Source organism: Haliotis asinina, chromosome 14 (assembly GCF_037392515.1).
Source record: "Haliotis asinina isolate JCU_RB_2024 chromosome 14, JCU_Hal_asi_v2, whole genome shotgun sequence".
Classification (NCBI taxonomy): domain Eukaryota; kingdom Metazoa; phylum Mollusca; class Gastropoda; order Lepetellida; family Haliotidae; genus Haliotis; species Haliotis asinina.
In genome coordinates this window covers 31,354,847-31,375,350 of record NC_090293.1, presented here as the reverse complement: position 1 = coordinate 31,375,350, position 20,504 = coordinate 31,354,847, and the positions used below count along the sequence as shown (strand labels likewise).

The 20,504-nt window shown below is 45.3% G+C and overlaps 7 non-coding genes across 7 annotated transcripts; all 7 read left to right on the top strand.

The window, feature by feature from the left end:
- The first annotated feature begins 11,814 nt into the window (after nt 1–11,814).
- Nucleotides 11,815–11,886, top strand: Trnae-cuc (transfer RNA glutamic acid (anticodon CUC)). The gene has a single exon. It is a non-coding gene; the product is annotated as a tRNA-Glu (tRNA).
- Nucleotides 11,887–12,508: 622 nt separating this feature from the next.
- Trnae-cuc (transfer RNA glutamic acid (anticodon CUC)) lies at nt 12,509–12,580 on the top strand. Its single transcript has one exon. It is a non-coding gene; the product is annotated as a tRNA-Glu (tRNA).
- Nucleotides 12,581–13,229: 649 nt separating this feature from the next.
- On the top strand, nt 13,230–13,301 carry Trnae-cuc (transfer RNA glutamic acid (anticodon CUC)). The gene has a single exon. It is a non-coding gene; the product is annotated as a tRNA-Glu (tRNA).
- Nucleotides 13,302–13,923: 622 nt separating this feature from the next.
- Trnae-cuc (transfer RNA glutamic acid (anticodon CUC)) lies at nt 13,924–13,995 on the top strand. The gene has a single exon. It is a non-coding gene; the product is annotated as a tRNA-Glu (tRNA).
- Nucleotides 13,996–14,646: 651 nt separating this feature from the next.
- Nucleotides 14,647–14,718, top strand: Trnae-cuc (transfer RNA glutamic acid (anticodon CUC)). The gene has a single exon. It is a non-coding gene; the product is annotated as a tRNA-Glu (tRNA).
- Nucleotides 14,719–15,340: 622 nt separating this feature from the next.
- Nucleotides 15,341–15,412, top strand: Trnae-cuc (transfer RNA glutamic acid (anticodon CUC)). Its single transcript has one exon. It is a non-coding gene; the product is annotated as a tRNA-Glu (tRNA).
- Nucleotides 15,413–16,063: 651 nt separating this feature from the next.
- Nucleotides 16,064–16,135, top strand: Trnae-cuc (transfer RNA glutamic acid (anticodon CUC)). The gene has a single exon. It is a non-coding gene; the product is annotated as a tRNA-Glu (tRNA).
- The last annotated feature ends 4,369 nt before the right edge of the window (nt 16,136–20,504 follow it).

The window sequence follows — 20,504 nt, the reverse complement described above, 5'->3', positions numbered from 1 at the left end:
TGGGCTGGTGTAATACCATGCGGGGTCGAGTTTATACTGCTTGAAACAGGTCCGCCTGAACCTCTCAAACACGTCGGCTAACAGCAGTACATCTGTCCTCAAGTACAAGTCGTGATAATCGCCCAGGTTCTTACAACCCAGTTTATTCCATACGTTAATCGCGTGCGAGTAATCGTCTCGTGAGACGGACGCCTCATTCAGATTACTATAAAAACAGTCAATAGGAGGTAGTCTGGTCTCGGTGAACTTAGCCCAACTATCCATGTACTCATAGGGGTACACACCCTTCCTCATAAGCAGGGGTCTAGTCTCGGCGTCTGTGTATCGATCGGTGATAGGGAAGGTATTGTTGGCCTTGACCAGACTGTCGAGTGACGACAGGAGGAACTGAAACGAGTCAATGAACCTAAGTCCGTTTAAGCTGAAGGAGATGTATCTCTCCATGTTGTTGGGGATGCACGTTATATTACCATCGATTTTCGCGATGGCCTGCATGATCAAGTGTGAGTCGTACCCTCTCAAGTTGTGAAAGACAACGGGGATGTTTATTGTCTTAGGGTTGATTTTAAGCTTGAGGTTGCACGCGTTGTGAGCGGCGCCTCTATACTTACCAGTTATGTGGCAGTGATCTCTCACCGAATCACCGTTAAGTGGTGAGTCGCACACGTGACAGTTAGTGCTACTAGCGTGAGCTAGCCTGTCGGCTCGGGTCATACGCATGGGAGCGATTCTATACAATGCATTCCTAATAATTTTTTCTTCCTCCTGTAAACACGTTAGAAACCTTTCAGCCGCGTCAGGGCCCCTATACACTACCGGAGCTTTCGTTTCCCCGTCACAACGGACGACAATGTATCCAAACGAACAGGCTTTATGCTCTTGTGTCTTGTGGGTAAAGCTACCCCCACTAGGGGAATCCCCACCCACAACTAAGGCTTCGAAGTCGGCGTATATAATATAAGGTACAGACATTTGGTTCTTGTGGTTACTGAATTTTAGGATATTTTCACCTTCCTTAGGCATTTCGACTCGTATGGCCGTCTGCCCCACACCTTGGCAATCATCCCGGTGGGATTCTAATAAATCAGCTCGACTGAAACCGTGTAGACATCGTTCACAGAAGTGGGTCTTTCCTTTGTATGCTGATTGGTCATACAACAGCCTGCTAAAGTGTTTTATCCATGTGTAGTGATACTTGTCACCTCGCTGGATCATGAATATATTGATAACTTGGCGATCCTTCACCGGGCTGACCCTGTGTACTATTGTTGTGTTACCTTCGTGCCCAAAGACATTTATAGCCAGATTATTCTGTTTTTCTACTTTAGTGATCTGAGATATGGGGGTGGGTTCATCTATACCATCCCAGTTGAGCCCATCGTCCTGTGGATAATTAGAAGCCCTGTTCGGATTAGTGTCAGCTGGAAATAAAGCTGACCTGATAGCTAACCTCAGGCAATCGTTTCCTCTATTCTTAACGTTTACTATGGCTTGTTTGTTCTTATAGTAGGGGGGCAAGGCTAGGTATGACCCGCCTCTGAACGGCACGTAGTTAGCTATGTCTAGATAGACGTTATCGATTTTATCTACAGCCCACCCGGACCCCAAGTGTGTGTAGCGTTCTAGGTATTCTCGTATCTGCTGAAAACTATTATCGATTGATGCGTCAATGGTCTCTGCATGTGTGACAACCTCTTGTTGACCTCGGAAGTAAGGCTGAACATACTCAGTGACCCCTGTGGAGCCCTCCTTATCGAGCGACATTTTCACTGTGATCTGAAACTTGATACTTCCTAGGTTATTTAGTTCCTGGTTGACCTTATCAACTAACAGAGGCTTGATATCTGTAATGTCTATGTTTCTATCAACGTACATGCGCCAACCTCTCAAATAGTTGCCTACAGCGCGCTCAGTGCGCACGAACTGTAGGTCAATAGCTCTATTCTGTCGTAATAATTCTACAAGCTGTGGTTTCCTCATACGGGAATACCCACCTAACCCCAAATCGTGTGCCTCGGCTTTCAGTTGTTTTACAGTGGGGCGTGCTACGGGGGCATGTGATAACAATGCGGTTAACCCGGCTCTCCCCAGGTTTGAATAACCCGTGTGTCCAAGCTGTTTTGCTTGAGCTTTTAATTGTTTTACCGTAGGAGGGGCTTCTAAACCTAGTAATCTCAACAATGCTGACTTCCGCATTCTAGAATACCCGATAACACCTCTCTGTTTTGCGACCCGCTTGAGCTCGCGCACAGTAGACATCGTGTTTACACCTAAGAAAACTAATGTCTAATTGGTTCACAGTAAGGGGAGGTAACTCTTAAGTGGCTATCTTGAGCAGTCGCCTACGTTCTTTTATGTAGCCTTTTTTATTCTCGTATATGAGTTGATGTCTGACTACGTTCGCTCCGTGAGCTTTACATAAACAGTAGTGCCCTTTAACCCCGATACCACACACAGAACACGTGTAGTTAGGACTTCCCATATGGAAACAACAGAACCCCTGATTCCTGCATTTCCTACCACAGGCCTCGGTCTTCCCCATAAGTATATATTCGCATCGGTATGGAGCGGGTCTCATGTTTACTTATATAGGTATTTTAGTTTAATTGCTTAGCAACCAACGCAGTAGCTGCTATACCCAACACTATGAAGCCCAGTTCACGATTCATTTGTCCCTTGGATGGTGTGTAGTACTGAGCGAGTGTGGGTTTATTGAGCGGTTCCAATTGTTTACCAGTTAGTAAATAGTATTCTTTCATTGCTTCATCAACATCGTAGAATGTTTTAACGGCATGGTTTTCACGCTTGAGTTGTTCGTTAATAAAGTCGATCCTCTGGAGGCGTTTTTTAGCGTACTCGGCCTGTGCCCTTTGTAATTTCTCAGTAGCGAGATCGTGTCGCTTCCTTTCTTCCTGTATTTCAGCCGCGTGATCATCTCGTAGTTTCGAGAAGAGGAAATTACTCCCGGAAAATGCCAGGGCATTCACTAACGCCCCACCGACCATCATAGCTATCGTGGCCATCCCTATATTTATTTCATTATATTATCAGGTATTATTCCTTGTTTTACTAGGATGTCTTTTGTGGCCATCGCCATACCAAGGTTCATTATGAGCATACCCATATCCTGCAGGTTGAAATCTAGCTTGATAGTTGGTTGTTTAAGCACCATTTTAGTCAACCGAGCGTACCCTACGGCTAGACTGGCGACCACTGTGGCGTGGTATGCGTCGTTGACGAACGTTTTCCCCTCAGACATTATGTATATGATATAAAATATTAAAATTATAACATGATATGCGGGTCAATAGTGGGGCCTGCCGGCGGCGTGGGGGGTGGTGGCTCACTGTGGGAGGGTACCCCCACGTATAACCACGATATAGCCAAGGCAGCAGTTACACCTACAGCCAACAACAGTCTGGTTGGGTTGGTCACTTTATGTTGGTTACACCACCGTTTTTTACCGGCAGCTACTCTCTTAGGATTCTTCTGCCTGGTTACTGTTGAAGTGGTCTCCACCGTCACTGGTTCCTGTGAACTCACTGTTTAGGGTGTGGGGGGTACCCCCACTGGGGTCTCCTCCACTGGGGTTTCCTGTGCAGCATCCATCTATACTATTATTATTATTCTTTCTCTCAAATTGACAATGTTTTGCCGTGATAATCGCCGCCGTCACTGGAGCCAACAACATACCATATTTGTGGTACAGCCCGCAGCTGATAGAGCTCACGGCGTGTTCGATAAAAGGGTCTTTCTCGAGGTCCTCCCACAGGTAAAGTCGGCGCTCTGGTGGAATGGGAAGGAAGTGTGATACAATACCGGTGTATATCTGGGTCATAGCCGATCCTATTGTCTTTGTCATTTCTGCTCCGAGCCGGGACTCGTATCTAGCGTACAGCTTATCGATTTCTTCGACTGACATTTTGTGAATTTTATCCGGAGTGTAGTCTCCAAAGTAATGTTTGGCTTTGCCGCCAACAGCCAATGCCACCAGTTTCTCTCGCTTGGGGGAATCCCCCACAGTGGGGGTACCCCCCAACTGTTCGAGCAATTCCTCACACTCCATCTTATAATATAACAAGTAAGATTTAGTTTTAACTATATAATACCCGATACAGACAAAACACAGAGAAATGAAGGTTAAGTTGCACACGACAAATACTTCAAATATCATAGCTTTGCTTAGCTTTGCTTAGCTTTTGCTTAGCTTTGCTTAGCTTTGCTTAGTATACTCTATATGCTACTGGTTGGTCGGTCTTTAGAACGAGCTTAGCGTGTTTAGTTTCAGCGAGCTGTTTCTTCACCCGTTCCCGTTCTAATTTACTCATCACATCGTTCTCTCTCAAACACTCCTCAAACGAATCCCTGTCCTTGCAGTGAAATAAGGCCACCCATCGCGTCTGCTCCCTGAGGTCTTTCAACACCGAGTTGAACTTCTGCGTTAGCACCCAGACGCTGTGATTTGCATGCCGGCCGGAGAAGGCCAGGTACGATAGCATGTCTCTCTTTTTTGTTATCTCACGATTAGCGCTGCAGTCGTCCAGTATAAACAGCGTCGGTTCCCCTTTAAATTTCTCGTGAAGAGCTTTCAACCAGTCCTGCAGGCGTGTTCCAGGGTCGATTTTGTGTACGTCCGGGTCCGTCATCACCCAAGGTCGCGCGTACGTTTTATTCATGCTCAGAGTAGGGCACATGATAACGATGTTATCGAACACATCCTTGTAGTAACCCTCCAACATATCCAACACGAAAACGGTCTTCCCACAGCCAGTCTGCCCGCACACTATGGCGCAGTGTGGGTCAGTGGGTAACCCCAGGGGGGTGTGGGGTGTGGGGGGGTACCCCCCATCAGTAGATGGCTTGCACGAATCTCCCATTGTCTATATTAAGTTGCGCGTCCATAATAACGTACAGATATAATTTCAACTTACCAGCGGTTTGAGCCTTCTTAGTAATCTGGATGGTTATCCCTTCGCTGCCGTTATCTATACGGCGTCCGCTACCGTGCAGTTTATCATCATCCGTGGATCGCATGTCCAACCATAGTGCGTACTTGGTGGTCAGGTATTCACCGATCTGCACGGAGCTTAGGTCCAGGTCCTTTGTTATGTAATCCCCCACTGGTAGCTTTTTTATCTCATCCCACTGCTGGTGTGGTCTCATACCATGACTGAACAGCTGGTTGGGCACGCCCTCGATGGTAACTTCCACCTTTTCAATCTCGGGGTTGAAAAACTTCTCGCTGTCCCTCTGGAATGGCTCGTAATCCTCCACGGGGACGACCAGGATACCTTTCATCGATCTCGCCGGCACGTTCAGGTTGATATTCCACACAGTGTCGCTCTTATCTCGCACGACTGATCTATGTCTCAGTACGCGATCGTATAGGATAGCCATCTTCCCAGAGTACTGACTTCGAACCTGCCTGGCCAGCTCCGGGCTAGTGACCATGTCGAACTCCAGAGAGATGTTGTCTATGGCATAACTGGCCTCATCACCGCTCGGCGTACGCACTACTTTGCTATAGTCGTTAAACGTGAGCTCGTATTCGAGCCTATCACCCAGCGCGGCCTGGTAAAACGGCGCGTGTCCCGTGAGCAACTCGAAGTCGAGCGGCACGCAGAATCGATTCCCGTATGCTAGAGCGATGGCCTTTTCACCGGCCGATAGCTTGTCTTGCTGGTCTTGCGTGAAGACATACCCTATGCGCGCCCGGGTTGATTTGCTGATGCCCTGGTACACATCATTGACTCGTTCTCCATCGCTTTTCCAGAGATCCTTGTAGCAGTGAAACACGTCGCTGTCGTCGATGCTCAGCACCTCGTTACCGCTGATCTTGACGGTCGTTTTCTTGATGATAGCTCGCCCCACGTTCCGCACTAGCTCGCGTTTATCGTTGACGGAGGTCAACGTGATATTGAACGCCAGTCGAACAGTGCCTGGTACAATGAGGTCATTCTCACCAAAGTTTGGAAATCTAACCAGCAGAGTTTGATTCTGGTCTATCTTGCTGGGATTGTTGGTGATGGTCACCGACTGTCGCACGGCTCTGGCTCCTAATGGCTCTCTCAATCTTCTGAAAGGATCTAATTTTCTGCCGTACATTGTTATATAAAAGAAATATATTTTTAATACTAATGGATGAAGACATACCTATGGATGATATGTGGGACGATAGTGCCCAGGCATTCAATGATGACCAGGAGACCTCATTCTCGCAAGGTGACGAGCTCCTTAAGGACGCCGTCGATGATTATTACAACGCAGTTGAAAATAAATCCAAACTCAAGCCGTTGGGAAGGAACTATTCCGATTTTACCCTCAGCAATGGCATGCTGCGTTTGAAGTCTCGCCCGGAGATCGATCTCATGAATAAACGCACTAGAGAACCGCTTGCTTTATCAACATTAGCCGGTAAACATGGAAGTCAGTTGGTCCAAGATGAACTAGGTTTCATAGATTACGGTGGCGCGCGACCTAAGCAGTATCCTCCGAAGTTAGTTCAAGGTCTGGAAGGCATCAGGGACGCCACATCAGATCAAAATATGACTTATGATATTAAAAAGGTGTTGGCCGACTACGAGAACAAACCATTCCCGGGGCTCGAATTTACCGTTCGGGAACTGCGGGGGTTGGATCTGACGATGCAAACCATTCGCGGACATCTCGCGAAAAGCACAGCCAAAATGAGTGAGATAGACGACCACATCGCCTATGAAAAGAAAAAACTCGGTGAAACTGAGGACGAGTCTATGAAAGCCACCATCGAGGAACGAATACGTAATTTGGAAGATGAAAAGCAGACCTGGCTGGAGACAGCATCCTCCTTCAAAGAAAAGCTTCGATCCCAGGTCAACCGTATACGGGAAACTATCAATCAAGTCCTCTACCGAGACACCACGTTAGCAGACAGGATTCGGATATTATTCCGGGAGCAAGGGATCACCATCGCCAGCATTCTGACTGCATTGGGTTTAATTATATCAACCCTGGTGGTGTCACTGGTGGGAGGAACCCCTGTGGGGCCTGCCGGTGGGGGAACTCCCACAGGTGGTGGTGTTAAAGACTGGATAAAAAAACTCGGGGAAGGCCTAGCTAAACTGGCTGGTAAAGCCGCCGAAGCCCTTCCCGGCATCCTGGGTAGCATCGTCTCGTGGTTGTTGAGCGCTCTGTCTAAAACTGCCATGTGGCTCAGTCAAAACCTGTGGGCAGCCATCGTCGCCGTGGCTGGTCTGGTGTACGTAGCGGCTAAGAAATCTTTAACCAAATAAGTCCCAAAGTTACCCCACCAACCACCAGGGCCGTTTTATTATCAATATGCTGCTGATAGGGGGGTACCCCTACATGCACATGAGGGTGTGTGGGGGGCACATGAACTTTAGACTCCGGGGGTGGCGCCACTATACCCTTTTCACGTGGTGGGATGTGTGGGATATGGGGGGTGTTAATATCGGGGTTGATACCCAACTTTTGGTCCGCCGTGGCTATGACTATTTTGTTGTTATAACCCACCACTTTTTTTATTCTCAGTTGCATATCACTCGGGGCCATGTATAACCCCACGCCGAACGCGTAATTGACTTTTGATCTGGCGTATTCTAACACGTTTTGGTAACGGTCGATGGCCCTCGGGAGATCAACTGGAGAATTGATAGCATCCTCAACGTTGGCAACGAACTGTGTCTGAGCGTCGTAAGCAGTTCCCTTACCGAGGATGTTGGAACGCGTCATCGACTGCGCACCCAACAGCGCCCACACGTACGTTCGAATCGAGTCGTTCAAGCGTATTGTACCAGCACGAGTGAATTCTTTCGATGTTTTTGAGATCATTTTAGTCCAGGCTGTGGCTGCATCAGGACTGGTTTGCTTTGTACAGCTGACATGGATCTGTTCATTCGTTGTGGGGCCTGTAAATGTATGACGGTGTGGGTTGTATGAACCATCTTTAGAACCGGCATAATATTTTCCGGACCTGTAGAAGTACACGAGAACTATACCGAGACCATGGTTCACACCAGGAAGGCGAAAGTCTTTATTCGTTGGAATCTCAAACTCCCCACAAATACGTTCATAAGCGCGTCTATCATAGGGGTTATTCGTCATACTCCACGCTTTATCTTGGGGAAGAGGAGCACTTATTTCCTTCAATATTCGTCTCGTTTGATAATAAATATGAAACAAAATAACCGCCTTACTCAGTTCGTCTATACCGTAGTCTGGTGCCACACCCGACCCTGTCGTCGCACACCACACAGCAAAGTTGAGTTGGTTCTGCCAAAACTGCATTGGGTTCTGATTCCAGTTTACCACCGCCTGCGCGTTATTAACGGACACGACATACTTTTCAAAGATATCAATAAAGGTTGTTTTAAACCCCGTACCATCTGCATTCACCACGATTTTCAAGTGTGCTAAATCCATATTATAATATATAATTCATATATTATAATATGTACATAACACTTCCAGGAATAACGAGCGGTGAGGCCGTTCAGCTGACGCACGCGATCGATAACACGTCAGGTCAACTCGAAGTCGCACTCTGCGATATCACCTACCTACCGCAATGGACTAACATTAATATCAGCAACAAAAAGCTGTTCGTCAGTGGAACTCGCAGTCAGATAACTGACGGCTACTACAGCGTGTGCTCTCTAAACGACGAGGTCTTCAAACCCCTGGGAGCCGAACTCAAAATGAACGACTCAAACGGCACAGTGGTGTTAATCAACAACGGAAGAACCTCCTTGAGGCTCGGCCGACCATTAGCGAGGATACTCGGTATGTCTCCTGACGAGATAAAACCAACAACAACCGTCACAGGCACGAAGTTACCCGACCTAGTACCGTACCGAGAGCTGTACATTCATCTCGATCAGGTGAGCACAACGTACAACATTCAAGGAGGTCACCCTTCCACTATACTGAGAGCAGTGCCGGTGAAAACTGAGAAATTCAACGACGGTAGAACCGAGTCGTTTTCACCACGGCAGTATAAGAGATTAACCCAGGGCAACATACCTGAGCTGACAATATCGGTGTTAGATATAAATCATAATCCTGTAAATATAGGATACCTCAGCTTAACGCTTCACGTAACATGACCAGCGCACAAGGGCCCGGAGTGAAAAAATGCGTCAATATCGGGATCTCCGACCTTGGAGACACGCGCGGTTTCGACGCTCCCGGAGTAGATGGTAAATCGTATGCCTTGCAACTGAAAAACAACATTTACAAACGCGTTGAAATCCCCTCCGGTGGAACCCTAAGTGATATGATAGATACCACAAGAGCAACAGTAAACACTAAGTACTCCCTTGTCAACACCGGTGATAATAATTGGGTAATATACCCATCGTTCGGTGGTAAACTGTTCGACTTAGACGATGTTGAGAGCACTACCGTCGTCAAAAACAAACCATATATGCTCGTCTTCACCGAAGATGACAAGTGGGTGTTGTTACCCGATAACAAATGGTTTCTCAATATTAAACTCGTCTCCCCTTACGTGTTCACTGATAACAAAGACAACCACCTAAACAAAGTCGTGAACAATGGAACCCTGCTCGTGGCTTACGTCCCAACTCAGAGACGTAGTATAGTCGTCAGCCCAGTCAACACTATAGCAGCCCACATGCTATCGAGTAAACCGGCCATGCAAAACGTGAAATTGCAGTTGGTGTCTGAATTCGAAGGCGTGGTCAAGATACTAGAGGATCTACCGGCAAACTCAACACTGTTCATCAAAGTCTACCTAGGGGAACCATCGGTGAATGAGGTCGAGATCGTGAAGGGGATCAAACTCGGGTGGGTGAAACGACACCAGTTTCAAGTTTGCAACGTTTACGTGCGGGTGGGTGTCGACTCCAAGACCAGTCTGCAGGGGGTCAACGTGATCGTGGAAAACAAGATATCACTAATCAATATCTTCCTGCCTGACAACATACACTTCATGGGTATGAAGTTAACCCCTGAATTATTATCAGAAAACCAGTTGGAAATTATATCGTAATAGTATAATAATGACCAGTCATCATCCCAACACTACACTTAACGACCTGGGAGATACAGAGGGATTCGATCAGCCTGGTGAGGAAGATGAATTATACATCCTGCACTTCAAAGACAACGTGTACAGACGGGTGCCGTTACCAGATTTTACAAAGCCTAAATGGCTGATCAACTTAACACTCACCTCACCTTATATCACATTAAATTATGGGGTGGTCTCTAAGATTAGGAACAACGGCATCTGGGTCGGGGATTTCATTCCGGAGATTGGATTAATAATAATTAGCAAAAATAGGTTATTGGCTACATTCGAAAATAAATTAACATTTAGTAATCCTGTAATAATATTACCCCCTTTCACACTCATCATAGAAGTCTTCTTTGTGCATTCAGACAATGAAAACACCTCAAGAGTATACCAAATTTTACCCGGGGTGTCAATACACTGGTATAACGAACACATAAACAAATATTGTCGTATTGTTATACGACAGGATACCCACATGGATCCTATAAACCACTTAATAAGCCTCCGTGGAGTTTCTATTACAACAGAAAAGCCTATTAGCCTCTCACATATTACCCTGAATAGTAATCTAGAACTTATAGGCTTCAAACTAATTGATAGAATATTAACTGAACCCCAATTAAAATATCTTTCAAAATATATATTATAGGATGGGCCTGTACCCAGTCGTAGAGGAAGTAGCGAAGACGCTGGATACCGTAGATGGGTTCCGCTTGAGGCAGTTATGTGATGTGAAACGGCAACTAGAACAAGACCGTGACACGCGTAAAGCATTATGTAAAAAGTATAATAGAGCTTTCAATATCGTGGACGGGGCTGACACTACCCTTATGGCAACCAGCATGGGACTAGGGGCGGCAGGCGTTGGGTTGTTAGCTACCATCGTGGCTGCACCTATAGTGCTAGGTATTGAAATAACGGCTGGGGTGACAGGGTTGGTAGGGTTGGCGCTTAAGTTAGTATCACGCAGACTTAATCGTAAGGCATTGAAACACGACGAGATCAGGGTTCTGGCCGAAGCAAAGCTGAACACAGTGAGTGAGCGAATTTCCACGGCACTCTCTGACAGTAAGATCTCAGAAGAGGAGTTTCGTTCAATCCTCTCTGAACTCAAAAAATATAACGGAATGAAACAAGATATTCGATCCAAGTCTCGTAAGTCTGCTATCAGCGAGGATGAGAAAAAAACGTACATAGCACAGGGAATACAAAAAGCCCAGCAAGCCTTTATTATGAATACCAAAGAGATCGTAGGCGGTTCACGTTAAACTGTTTCATCGATATAAACATGACATAGGGGCGATAGCCGTAAGCGAGCCACCGATCCTATATGGTCAGTCAAAACTTACAACATAGATAAAGTGGATATGAAAGCCAACGAACCTAACTTGTACTACTTGAGGGATGGGCCGGGTAGGGGATTTGTAAGAGAAGAATTATTGATCGTACCGTACGGCACATTATTACCTCCTACCAAGGCACAGTAATTTTGTAGTAGGGGTAATAGTAGCAAGAGCTAATGGCCCAACCAAAGCCTTATTTACTAAATAAGGCTTTGTAGAGGCATTTCTTGAAAGTGTTTTAGAACCCCTATTACCTATACTACTTTAGATGACTAAAAGTCTAAATCATTCTTCATTTCAATGTAAGGCGAAGAGACTTATACTCTTCACTGTCGTTGTTTCAAAGGGGCAGTTCTGTTCCATTTATGGATGTGACCTTGCCCTGATTTTCGAAGAGACATGTCAATCTTATGTCCAGATATACCATCAGTGTCCCAGGTGGTCTAGTGGTTAGGATTTGGCGCTCTCACCGCCACGGCCGGGGTTCGATTCCCCGTCTGGGAAGTAACTTTTTTCCATTTTAAGATTTGGGAATAATTTGGCTGGAGTCAGCCACAACGCCTTAATTGCTCTACATTGTGTGTATTGCCCTCACTCTACAACATACGTAACAACACACCTAAATACTACTTTGCTATCTAGTTCCATTGGAGGAAAGGTGTACTGTTCACATACTTCACTTCGCTATAAACACAAAAAAAGCATCTCGGCACTCCGATTGTCCCATAAATAAGTGAAAAGGCATATTTGAGACTCACCAATATTGAAGAATATTTCAGCATCAATTGCTGTACGTGTCATACTACAAAATGAAATCCTCCGAATAAAATCCATGCCTTCTCTGTCCTGGACAAGAGTAGACTCGGCGGGTTCCTTGCTTAATTTGGCACATGCAACATGAGTGTCTCATGGCAATGTGGAAGCCACAGCTATTATTCATTCCAAGGGTGAACTGCACCCAAGCCTTCCTCTACAATTAATTCATTTACGATTGAAACTATATTGGAAGTAAGAAAAGAGAGACAGAAGGAAGAGTGCATGGGTAAGTGTCATCTAGGAAATATCACGGTGTGGCAACATGTTCCTACTTGAAGCAATACCTTGCTCCATCCCTAAGATTGCAAGGTCCCAGGTGGTCTAGTGGTTAGGATTTGGCGCTCTCACCGCCACGGGCGGGGTTCGATTCCCCGTCTGGGAAGTACGTTTTTCGCATATTTTTTTCTCAGTATTTATCAACTCCTCCTCACGTTTCATTCAGTTCAGCCGGAATTTCACTTTGCCTCTGTTTTTCGCAAGAAAACTAAGCCCAAACACTGTCACTGTAAAGGACGTCCACACAGTTCTTATATACAATTAACACTTGCACATTATACGTGTATATTTGTGTACATCCTTACTTTCGACAATGTGTAGACTCATTCTTATCTTGTGTGTCATTGTTGTGCTGTTCTGTGTAGACTTTATGTTGTGTGTCATTGTTTTACTGATTTATCAATGGACATTTTGTAAATATACCTATGTGCATGTGTATAGTAAGTGAGTGCGTATTTCCTACATGCAAGGTAAACAACATTGCTGTCAATGTATATAAAATACTAAGTAAATGTCATATATGCGAGAGTGCGCCTTGTTATTAGATAGGACAAATTGTATGGATAACTTGTTGGAGTGGCATGTTATTAGATGACTAAAAGTCTAAATCATTCTTCATTTCAATGTAAGGCGAAGAGACTTATACTCTTCACTGTCGTTGTTTCAAAGGGGCAGTTCTGTTCCATTTATGGATGTGACCTTGCCCTGATTTTCGAAGAGACATGTCAATCTTATGTCCAGATATACCATCAGTGTCCCAGGTGGTCTAGTGGTTAGGATTTGGCGCTCTCACCGCCACGGCCGGGGTTCGATTCCCCGTCTGGGAAGTAACTTTTTTCCATTTTAAGATTTGGGAATAATTTGGCTGGAGTCAGCCACAACGCCTTAATTGCTCTACATTGTGTGTATTGCCCTCACTCTACAACATACGTAACAACACACCTAAATACTACTTTGCTATCTAGTTCCATTGGAGAAAAGGTGTACTGTTCACATACTTCACTTCGCTATAAACACAAAAAAAGCATCTCGGCACTCCGATTGTCCCATAAATAAGTGAAAAGGCATATTTGAGACTCACCAATATTGAAGAATATTTCAGCATCAATTGCTGTACGTGTCATACTACAAAATGAAATCCTCCGAATAAAATCCATGCCTTCTCTGTCCTGGACAAGAGTAGACTCGGCGGGTTCCTTGCTTAATTTGGCACATGCAACATGAGTGTCTCATGGCAATGTGGAAGCCACAGCTATTATTCATTCCAAGGGTGAACTGCACCCAAGCCTTCCTCTACAATTAATTCATTTACGATTGAAACTATATTGGAAGTAAGAAAAGAGAGACAGAAGGAAGAGTGCATGGGTAAGTGTCATCTAGGAAATATCACGGTGTGGCAACATGTTCCTACTTGAAGCAATACCTTGCTCCATCCCTAACATTGCAAGGTCCCAGGTGGTCTAGTGGTTAGGATTTGGCGCTCTCACCGCCACGGGCGGGGTTCGATTCCCCGTCTGGGAAGTACATTTTTCGCATATTTTTTTCTCAGTATTTATCAACTCCTCCTCACGTTTCATTCAGTTCAGCCGGAATTTCACTTTGCCTTTTTTTTTTTCGAAAGAAACCTAAGCCCAAACACTGTCACTGTAAAGGAAGTCCACACAGTTCTTATATACAATTAACACTTGCACATCATAAGTATATATTTGTGTACATCCTTACTTTCGACAATGTGTAGACTCATTCTTATCTTGTGTGTCATTGTTGTACTGTTCTGTGTAGACTTTATGTTGTGTGTCATTGTTTTACTGATTTATCAATGGCCATTTTGTAAATATACCTATGTGCGTGTGTATAGTAAGTGAGTGCGTATTTCCTACATGCAAGGTAAACAACATTGCTGTCAATGTATATAAAATACTAAGTAAATGTCATATATGCGAGAGTGCGCCTTGTTATTAGATAGGACAAATTGTATGGATAACTTGTTGGAGTGGCATGTTATTAGATGACTAAAAGTCTAAATCATTCTTCATTTCAATGTAAGGCGAAGAGACTTATACTCTTCACTGTCGTTGTTTCAAAGGGGCAGTTCTGTTCCATTTATGGATGTGACCTTGCCCTGATTTTCGAAGAGACATGTCAATCTTATGTCCAGATATACCATCAGTGTCCCAGGTGGTCTAGTGGTTAGGATTTGGCGCTCTCACCGCCACGGCCGGGGTTCGATTCCCCGTCTGGGAAGTAACTTTTTTCCATTTTAAGATTTGGGAATAATTTGGCTGGAGTCAGCCACAACGCCTTAATTGCTCTACATTGTGTGTATTGCCCTCACTCTACAACAAACGTAACAACACACCTAAATACTACTTTGCTATCTAGTTCCATTGGAGAAAAGGTGTACTGTTCACATACTTCACTTCGCTATAAACACAAAAAAAGCATCTCGGCACTCCGATTGTCCCATAAATAAGTGAAAAGGCATATTTGAGACTCACCAATATTGAAGAATATTTCAGCATCAATTGCTGTACGTGTCATACTACAAAATGAAATCCTCCGAATAAAATCCATGCCTTCTCTGTCCTGGACAAGAGTAGACTCGGCGGGTTCCTTGCTTAATTTGGCACATGCAACATGAGTGTCTCATGGCAATGTGGAAGCCACAGCTATTATTCATTCCAAGGGTGAACTGCACCCAAGCCTTCCTCTACAATTAATTCATTTACGATTGAAACTATATTGGAAGTAAGAAAAGAGAGACAGAAGGAAGAGTGCATGGGTAAGTGTCATCTAGGAAATATCACGGTGTGGCAACATGTTCCTACTTGAAGCAATACCTTGCTCCATCCCTAACATTGCAAGGTCCCAGGTGGTCTAGTGGTTAGGATTTGGCGCTCTCACCGCCACGGGCGGGGTTCGATTCCCCGTCTGGGAAGTACATTTTTCGCATATTTTTTTCTCAGTATTTATCAACTCCTCCTCACGTTTCATTCAGTTCAGCCGGAATTTCACTTTGCCTTTTTTTTTTTCGAAAGAAACCTAAGCCCAAACACTGTCACTGTAAAGGAAGTCCACACAGTTCTTATATACAATTAACACTTGCACATCATAAGTATATATTTGTGTACATCCTTACTTTCGACAATGTGTAGACTCATTCTTATCTTGTGTGTCATTGTTGTGCTGTTCTGTGTAGACTTTATGTTGTGTGTCATTGTTTTACTGATTTATCAATGGACATTTTGTAAATATACCTATGTGCATGTGTATAGTAAGTGAGTGCGTATTTCCTACATGCAAGGTAAACAACATTGCTGTCAATGTATATAAAATACTAAGTAAATGTCATATATGCGAGAGTGCGCCTTGTTATTAGATAGGACAAATTGTATGGATAACTTGTTGGAGTGGCATGTTATTAGATGACTAAAAGTCTAAATCATTCTTCATTTCAATGTAAGGCGAAGAGACTTATACTCTTCACTGTCGTTGTTTCAAAGGGGCAGTTCTGTTCCATTTATGGATGTGACCTTGCCCTGATTTTCGAAGAGACATGTCAATCTTATGTCCAGATATACCATCAGTGTCCCAGGTGGTCTAGTGGTTAGGATTTGGCGCTCTCACCGCCACGGCCGGGGTTCGATTCCCCGTCTGGGAAGTAACTTTTTTCCATTTTAAGATTTGGGAATAGTTTGGCTGGAGTCAGCCACAACGCCTTAATTGCTCTACATTGTGTGTATTGCCCTCACTCTACAACATACGTAACAACACACCTAAATACTACTTTGCTATCTAGTTCCATTGGAGAAAAGGTGTACTGTTCACATACTTCACTTCGCTATAAACACAAAAAAAGCATCTCGGCACTCCGATTGTCCCATAAGGTAGTATAGGGAATAGGGGTTCTGGACCACTTTCAAAAAAAAGTCTCTACAACGCCTTATTTACTAACTAAGGCTTTGGTTGGGCCCTTAGCTCTTGCTACTATTACCCCTACTACTTAACGTGTGTTGGAGGTAACACTGTGCCGTACGGTACGATCAATAATTCTTCTCTTACAAACCCCCTACCCGGCCCATCCCTCAAGTAGTATAAGTTAGGTTCGTCGGCTTTCATATCCACTTTATCTATGTTGTAAGTTTTGACTGACCATATAGGATCGGTGGCCCGCTTACGGCTATCACCCTCGTGTTCCCCCGGCTGGTATAGATACCTCACTAGGGCCCTATCTGGTATCTGTTTCTCCTTCCCACGTAATGGAGCGGCCGACTCTGCAACTATTGATTTTAGTTTGATAGCGTCTGCCGGTTTCTTACCGGTGAGACGGGTGACTTCATGGTTGATTGCCGACACCACCTTGGGTAACCTCGTGACCCATTCAGTCGATCGTTTTCCAGGGGTGGCCATCTCCCTAGCATACTGATGGCCGAACAAGCGCTCAGCCAAAGTCCTATTAAATCTCTCAACTATGGCTAGGCTGCGATGGGCTCTGGCCGTGCCACGCCTGACCTTTGTATCGTGTTTGGCTAGCAGTTGTGACACGGCACCCATGAACTCCCGTCCGGGGTCAACTTGCAGCTCTGTTGGCCACGTCAGCGGGCTGTGTTTGTATATGCGTTCGAATCCTCTGGCTACCTGGGCCGAATCTTTCGTGGTCAAGGGTTCGGCTTCCTTGTAACGACTGGCTACGTCCACTGCGGTTAAGGCATACTTGTACCTCTTGTCATGGGGTAGGAACAGTAGGTCTGCCTGGTGAACGCTATTAGGTATGTTAATACCGAACCTCCTTCTAGGCACGTAGCGTGGTGCCGGCAAATAGATCTGCCACAGGGCTTGTTTTTCAAGCCACGCTTTGGCTTCCTCCGGGGGTACTCGCGCTAGTTTAGCTTCCTTTCCAGTACCCACGCGGGCTGTAGTAAATAGCCTCAAATTTTTTCATGTCCATACGCGTATGTGTTTATCCCATCAATAGCTATCCAACGTTTCGTGTCCATAGGCGACAGGGACGTCTTGTTTATAGTCAGTCCGTATATCTTATGTCCATCACTTCTAAGTGTGTTCATTTTATGCCTAAAGGTACGGGTCTTGAACAGGGCTTCCTTGAATCTGGCGTGTTTGATGTGTTGTTTCACCACATACTTCTTAACCCCCTTAGCCTTCCGGATCTCAAATTTGTCGGCTTTCAGTATGGAGTACATCTTAGGTCTCAAACCTATGTACTCGGCTATGGGCGTGCCAGCACACTCGTCCTTCATCTTACCTAGGACCTTTTTATTTACCGTACTGTGTATGGCATGGGTCTTAGGGTAGTCGCTGGTGTCGTATAAATCGAGGTGTTTTTTCATGTCCTCGTACACGTCCTCGGTTCGAATTTCTAACAGCAGGGAATCCGTGTCAGTGTACAGCACTTCACACCTGTCGCCGTACTGTTTCTTGAGCTCGTTGTAGTAAAAGTCGTACATCAGGTGTTTGGATAAATCGAGGATGCTCATCCCCACGTAAACAGGCCGGTTGAATTTTATGTGGCTTTTCTTCATGTGTAGGGCAACCAGGTTGTCTGTGAATATCTTACTACGGTTGAATGCCGGACTGACTATCAATCTCCTGAGCTTGTCTTCCTCACTCAACCGAACCAGCTTCACGGTCACGCGTTTCCTCAGGTTCTCCATAGTCTTACCAAACAGCCAGTTGTTCATGAGCTTGTAGAGATTTTTCTCAAAATCACTGGTGGCTTTTTTTCGTAGGTCTGTGTTTATTCTGATGTAGGGCTCCATCCATGGGCTCTGGTCGAACATGAGCACCCTGTGTATTTTGGTCAGCTTCATACCCAACGACAGGTACAGCTGTAGGTTGCGATAGTGAACGATGTACTTGGTCTTATTCATTAAGTTAGGAACGAGTTTTTCAACGTCTGTCACACGCCCACCTAACAAGTTATGTTGGTACTCAGACATCCAGTCTGGGTTAACCCTCATACGTTCGGGGGCCAGGGGGTAGCTGTTGTGTGATGTGTGTAATTCCTTGGTATACTCTAAGTCAACCTCGAGGATATACCCTTTGTTCGAATCTGGTGCAACCTCCATAATATCAACGTGGGGTACCCATTCGAATCCCCCTGTAGGTAGATACTGACTCATGGCCCAGCCGTACAGGTTGTTTGCGTCGAAGTAGAGAATGTGATTGGTTGGCTTGTTAGGATCGTAACCTTTCACGTATTGATTATTTGCTTTCGCGTATCGTTTGGATGCCATGGAAATCCCACCTCGCAAGCCTTTCTCAATGAATAGGTGCATGTCGTAATCTGTGAGCAATTCCAAATTAACTCCGGTCTTTTTAAGCAAGGCGTCCCACAACAGACCTGGGCTGGTGTAATACCATGCGGGGTCGAGTTTATACTGCTTGAAACATGTCCGCCTAAACGTCTCAAACACGTCGGCTAACAGCAGTACATCTGTCCTCAAGTACAGGTCGTGATAATCACCCAGGTTCTTACAACCCAGTTTATTCCATACGTTAGTCGCGTGCGAGTAATCATCTCGTGAGACGGACGCCTCATTCAGCTTGCTATAAAAGCAGTCAATAGGGGGTAGTCTGGTCTCGGTGAACTTGACCCAACTATCCATGTACTCATAGGGGTACACACCCTTCCTCATAAGCAGGGGTCTAGTCTCGGCGTCTGTGTATCGATCGGTGATAGGGAAGGTATTGTTGGCCTTGACCAGACTGTCGAGTGACGACAGGAGGAACTGAAACGAGTCAATGAACCTAAGTCCTTTTAAGCTGAAGGAGATGTATCTCTCCATGTTGTTGGGGATGCACGTTATATTACCATCGATTTTCGCGATGGCCTGCATGATCAAGTGTGAGCCGTACCCTCTCAAGTTGTGAAAGACAACGGGGATGTTTATTGTCTTAGGGTTGATTTTAAGCTTGAGGTTGCACGCGCTGTGAGCGGCGCCTCTATACTTACCAGTTATGTGGCAGTGATCTCTCACCGAATCACCGTTAAGTGGTGAGTCACACACGTGACAGTTAGTGCTACTAGCGTGAGCTAGCCTGTCGACTCGGGTCATACGCATGGGAGCGATTCTATACAATGCATTCCTAATAATTTTTTCTTCCTCCTGCAAACACTTTAGAAACCTTTCAGCCGCGTCAGGGCCCCTATACACTACCGGAGCTTTCGTTTCCCCGTCACAACGGACGACAATGTATCCAAACCCACAGGCTTTATGCTCTTGTGTGGGGGAAACCAAGGCTTCGAAGTCGGCATATATGATATAAGGCAGAGACATTTGGTTCTTGTGGTTACCGAATTTTAGGATATTATCACCTTCCTTAGGCATGTCGACTCATATGGCTGTCTGCCCCACACCTTGACAATCCTCCCGGTGGGATTCTAATAAATCAGCTCGGGTGAAGCCATGTAGGCATCGTTCACAGAAGTGGGTCTTTCCTCTGTATGCCGATTGATCATACAACAGCCTGCTAAAGTGTTTTATCCATGTGTAGTGATACTTGTCACCTCGCTGGATCATGAATATATTGATAACTTGGCGATCCTTCACCCCGCTGACCCTGTGTACTATTGTTGTGTTACCTTCGTGCCCAAAGATATTTATAGCCAGATTATTCTGTTTTTCTACTTTAGTGATCTGGGATATGGGGGTGGGTTCATCTATACCATCCCAGTTGAGCCCATCGTCTTGGGGATAGCTAGAAAGCCTATCTGAATGAGTATCAGCTGGAAATAAGACTGACCTGATAGCTAACCTCAGGCAATCGTTTCCTCTATTCTTAACGTTTACTATGGCATGTTTGTTCCTATAGTAGGGGGGCAAGGCTAGGTATGACCCGCCTCTGAATGGCACGTAGTTAGCTATGTCTAGATAGACATTATCGATTTTATCTACAGCCCACCCGGACCCCAAGTGTGTGTAGCGTTCTAGGTATTCTCGTATCTGCTGAAAACTGGTATCGATTGATGTGCCAATGGTCTCTGTATGTGTGACGACCTCGGAAGTAAG